Source organism: Amblyomma americanum, chromosome 6, assembly GCF_052857255.1.
Source record: "Amblyomma americanum isolate KBUSLIRL-KWMA chromosome 6, ASM5285725v1, whole genome shotgun sequence".
In the NCBI taxonomy this organism is placed as follows: Eukaryota; Metazoa; Arthropoda; class Arachnida; order Ixodida; family Ixodidae; genus Amblyomma; species Amblyomma americanum.
Genome location: NC_135502.1, coordinates 14,109,865 through 14,115,872, shown reverse-complemented (window position 1 = coordinate 14,115,872; position 6,008 = coordinate 14,109,865).

Below are 6,008 nucleotides of genomic sequence, written 5' to 3'. Positions count from 1 at the left end.
GATCCTCCTATTACCGCGAGGCTTTGGCGCCTAATCAGCAAGCAAGTGGCGTTTTGTCTTTCTTCACCTGTTTTGTACTTCGCCATCTGGTCTGGTTTCGTAGAACGCGTCAGAAAAATAGCGTGGAAGGTCTTGAATTACAATGGAGAAATAAAAACGGAGGTTTATAATGGCGACCAATATGCTTATTGTAAACCAGCGCAACGGCTCGAAGCCAGACAGAAAGGGACAAAACACAGCGCTGAACTAACAACAGAATAGTTTTATTCAGGGCATCATGCAGTGGTTGCAAGAACCATGTCTGACCAACTCGCCCGCCAGTTCATGTTGACCGATATGCAATTTCACTATGAAGGTTAGTAAGGAGGGAATAATATTTCTGTGTTCGAACATGGACATGGTAGCGCGATCATTTCACACAAGAAGAAGGCCCAAAGTGAGTCTGGGTGACCTACACGGTCCGTTAAAAATTCTTGCCTTCAGAGGTATGGGGCGGCAAAACAGCAAGAAATTGACACCATACTGAACAGGAAACATTATTCAGTCGATACTGGTTCATGAAAAAATAGCGGCTGATAATAAAACGCAAAACCAGGCCTGACATCCACCTGTCGTTTTCGATAAAATTTTCTGCTGTGGTTTGGGAACAAGTGATCCATATAAAGTCATTTTATTTCACCATTTAAGCCCATCTCTTGAAGTTTGTTACAATCCTTTGGGGGCATTGGCGAGCACTGTAAACACGGGGCGGCTGTTCGATATTTTCACCACTTTGTGTGCCATCTCATTTAAAACAGCATTTCTGTGCCCAGATGCCCTAACTAAAAAAAGAAGGTGCCTTTGAAGCGGCAGGCATCAACTGAGCCTCTATAAGACGGGCGAGCGAACGGGGGCACAAGACCCGAGCGCAGCGTTACGGATTTAAAGTAAGAACTGCTGCTGAAGAAAGAGATGGCCGAAGTTTTCCTAGAGCCTGAGCAACGTACAACAGCCCTCCTCTGCTTTCTTACCCTGCCCGCAGCCGCCTTACCGGAAAAGAACCGTGTGCTTTGATTTTGCCATTTTTCTTGAACTCACTCTCTTATTTGATCGTCGATCTGTGTTCCTGCGCTCAAATCAGCCAGTTCAATTTTGAGCACAGATTTCCATGAGCGTTTGCTAATCCACGTGAGGAGGAAGCAGAAGAAGCAGAATCCCAAGCAGGAATGGCTGCATTCAGTGTTGCACGGTGGTTCAAGATGAGTTCGCTGAAAAGAGGAGATCCCCGAACACAAGGATTTGGCGACGACACTTCTGTGCCAGCCGGAGTATTTCATACTGCCGGCCAGCATCCTGGCATCTTCTCGAAGCTTTGCTACGGCCCCGTTGCAAGGCCTGCTTTTGCGTTCCCGCCGCCTGTTGCCTGCTATGCCCTGTACCCGGCGCCAGCTTTCGGCCCTGAACCCTCCAACTACTCGGCGGTTGTTCCACGCGGGCAGACCGCGGCCTGCCGCACCGAGGGCGTTGCTCCGCCAGCACCGCTTTCAGGACCAGTCGCGATTCCAAGCCAAGATCCTGTGCGGGCGGCCATCTCTGCTTCTCCAGCAGCCGTGCTCGCAGCTCGTGCACCGAGGCCTCACAACCACAACCACGTGACATTCGACCCAGCGACGCCGCCGCCTCCTTTTGTGTACACGGCCGTGGAAAACGTGACGGAGAGGACCGAGACGCGTGAGAACTGAGAGCTCTTTACCGATGCGCATGGCGCAACTCATGCTTCGCCTGATTCCAAAACTGCACTTTTCCAAGCACGTTTACGATTACTTTCATCTCGTAGAATTAAGTTGTTGATTAATAAGATTCATAAATCGCAGGTTTCGCCTGTAAACAGCTAAAAGCTTCATGGTATTCTTATGGCTGACTCGGCTTTCTATGATTTAGAACGGTAAGGGGACCAGAAGGCTATTTTCTCGCGTAGAAAATCTCGCTGAGGTGGTTTGATCGTAATAATTTTAATATCGTTAACGCGTTCATTTTCACCACACAGTGACCCCATAATTTATTTGTTTGTAGATGGAGCAGCTAGAGACCAAACTAAGCCTAAATTAGAAATTACATTCTGTTTTGGTAAACAGTCACTGCTCTTGGGTAAGGACTCTCAGAATTATTCGCGCAAACCTTCAGGGAGGTCGACAGTGCGCGTTGCCTTTCACCAGGTTCCATAGCGCAAGTCCGACGAAATAGTGTTTCGTGAGAAACCGGTGAACAAATGGCGGTTAGCTAGTGATGCACGTGGTTGGGTGTGATTCACGAAATGAGCCCGGGCTTCGCTAACATGTCGGCACCTTTCCCTTAATTTCGTTTTGCGTGTAAGAATTGTTTTCCGTAGGAACGACATATTTGCATTGGGGCACTGTACTTGTTTTGTGAATATGCTTGGTGCGACTTCGAGCATTTCTGTATTCGTGGTGATACATTCAGTTTGACATTCTGCCCACCCATTAATGTCTCCCCTCTGAGAGGCCCGTATATGCAAATAAAGGTAGCAGTTAAGCGCTCCTAACAGCAAGGTATATCATATTGTCTTGTTGTGAGCGTTATTCCTCGTTTACAAGGCGCTGTCAGTATTGTACATGCATTTCTGCTCTCTTGACAAAGAATTCGCTGCCGTCATGTCACCAAATAATTCTTCCCCTTCCTTTTAAAAGGCTACCACACTTGCAGAAAAGACTCAGGATTCAAATGTAGTTAAATTAATCTGCTTGCATGCAACTGATTTTTCGAGAAACTGTTGCAAATTTTGTCATAAGCAAGTTGAAAGTCAGAGGCCATAGATTATTTCAAAATGTCAGCGTTCGGAGAAACAAAACACAAAAACAAATTTAAACCTCATTTACACCTTTTTAAAAATATTTAAAACCAGAAATACATACTTACACAGCATACCCAACTATTCTGAAGAAACACGTTTTTTGAATGGGAAATAATTTATGAACGCCAGTTTTTATATATTGTAGGATATCACTATAACAGTCGCCGCAGATTTCCCGTCGGCAGGCATGCATTTTTTTTTGCCATTAACATCTTAACTATCGTCAAAAGCATTCCCCATTGGTTTTCTGTGGCAGTCTTAACTGCTAGATGGGAGCGATGGAAAAACTTTAAGAGAAAAAATTTGCTACACATAGAAAGAATGGACCATTACCTTCAATATTTTCGGAACAGTACCTTATAATTTTCCAATATTCAAAATTTCTGTCCAAGAATGTTGGACATGGCTTACTGAATGAACGCCAACATGCACACAAAGGCATAGGGAGAATAACAACGCACATGATTTGAACACGCTTAGCGGACCTGACTGTAGGCATTCCAATCGAAGTACGGCTCGTTTGATTCATTCGAAGAGTAAGTTCGCCCAAGCTTCGCTGGTTGTTGTGAAATAAGAAGGAATGTATTTCTTCTCAGGGTCAGGCAACATACATTGCTGTCTTATTTTCTAACGTAAAGTAAGAACTTATCAGCAATTTCTACGAATTCTCCTGTAGGATTATTCCCACTTCGGTAGACTACTCTGCATTTATTGACAGGCGGGATGTGTCCGACATAATGCACCACAACGAATGATTTCATTTTGACCATTATCTGCTTTCAGGTTCAGATTGGATTTCCTTAGCATCAGGAAATGGTAAGTATTTGTTACAGGAGCATAATGTGAAAATGCTTCTCTTGCGTCACTCTGTGTTTTGATAATATGCAGGTCCCTAAGCGTAATTTACTTCAGAAAAAAATATTTTTTCATCATGTCTAATCCTTTCTTCCCTCTTTTAGTCATTTTACGCATCTAAAACAGACAAAACAACTATATCTACCGTTACAATTTTTTAGACAGTCTATAGACTGCCCATAGACTTCTGTCTACAAGGTATATATAATAGTCTCTATAGACATACCCTAGCGAAAGGCAATACAGATCGCACAGACAGTCTGTGGACAATCTATAAATTTATGGCCATGCACATTAACCAGACTTTTGTCTATAGACAGTCTATAGACTTCGAATAAACAATATATATATATATATATATATATATATATATATATATATATATATATATATATATATATATATATATATATATATATATATATATATATATATATATATATATATATATATATATATATATTGTGTACAACGTAGTAAATATCACTGTCCGCAGGGTCAAAGGAGAGAGGGCGGATTACACGTAACGCATATCTGGTGCACAGCAGACGCCTCGTCTGCTCGACAACGTTTGTCCTCCGAGCTTCCAAAACCCGGTCAGGCCGTGTGGCGTAAGCGGCGCTGCTAAAATATCGTATAATTTATCTGCTCATGCTTCCTTTCTTGATCGGGCGTAACAGTCTGAGTGCTGCAATGGCCGCAGGGTGGGAACAAATCAGTCCCTGCGCAACTTTTCGATGCACACCACTGCCCCCCGTGTGTTTCTTTTACGCGAGAGGTAGTGCTTTCTGGGCACCAGATGCACACAATTATCTCAGCGAGCGAAGGGTTGTTCCCTACTAAAGGAGTGCGCTAGGGCTGATTAGAACACGAAAAAGGTTCATAATTTCACGGCTATTTGCTAATATGCATAAAATAAGGTAGGTTAGGTTTACACAGTGTATTTTCTTGATTTTTTTTTCACAAAAGTGGGGTCGATTTTCTTCCGTAACATCTTTCTCGCTACGTGGTTAGGCGCAGGTTTCGCGCACCCATATATATCCGCCCTTGTCATACTATACTACACGCAGCGCAGTAATAGCGATAAAACAGTTCACTTCATCGTATCGCCATCTTTCCACAAAGCCTGGAATAGCTCTAAGCAGCGCATTATTCAGCGTACGAATGCTACGCACAGGACGCAATAAATTCCAAATAAGTGCGTCCTGGATGCGTATTAATTAAATTTCTCCGAGAAAGTCGCGTTCCAGAAGTATATCCTTGCGGGTGTGCGAATCGGGAAAGACCATTTAATTAGCCCACTTCAACAACAAAAGCTATAAAATGCGCTGATGCAACTTTTTTTTTAGCTGTGAAATGATAACAAAGCGTACTAGTTAACATCTACGCCTGTTTTCTTTTAAAACGCTATAATCTGCTGTGACAGTGTATTACAGGTAACGAATATACGGGATGCACATGTCACACTACGAAAGGGAGAGTGGAGTTGCAGCGTAGTACTGCCTTTTTCCGTACTGCCCATCATGAAAACCGTAAGCAAACAACTCTGCTCAAAAAGAACCATATAATACCCGAAGCGCGGCGCATAACTCTTAGCAGTGAGCAACGCAGGTATAATGCGAACCCAGGTACTGCGATTGAGAACGTAAATTTAGGCGGAAAAAAATGTGGCATTTTTCTTACGCGGGAATAGTGACGTGGTATTAGATGTCTTTGGCATAGCGAACGCCACCTGCGCACCTCCTGGCCGCGTGCATGTCACTGAGCGTGCGCTGAAGGCGCCCAGTTGACCTGTACACGCCTCCGGCATGCTAAAAACGTAGACCCTTTCAATGGTCGTTATCATCATAATCATCATCAGCCTTATTACACCCACTGCAGGGCAAAGGCCTCTCCCATGTCTCTCCAATTAACCCTGTCCTTTGCCAGCTACGCCCACCCTATGCCTGCAAACTTCCTAATCTCATCCGCCCACCTAACCTTCTGCAGTCCCCTGCTACGCTTACTTTCTCTTGGAATCCACTCCGTTACCCTTAAGGACCAGCCGTTATCTTGCCTTCGCATTACGTGCCCTGCCTAAGCCCATTTCTTCCTCTTGATTTCGACTAGGATGTCATGAACCCGCGTTTGATCCCTCATCCACTCTGCCCGCTTCCGGTCTCTTAACGTTACACCTATCATTTTTCGTTCTATGGCTCGCTGCGTTGTCCTTAACCTAAGCTGAACTCATTTCGTTAACCTCAACGTTTCGGCTCCGTAGGTGAGTCTTTCAATGGTAAACCTGGTGTTTCTGTTTTCTTCT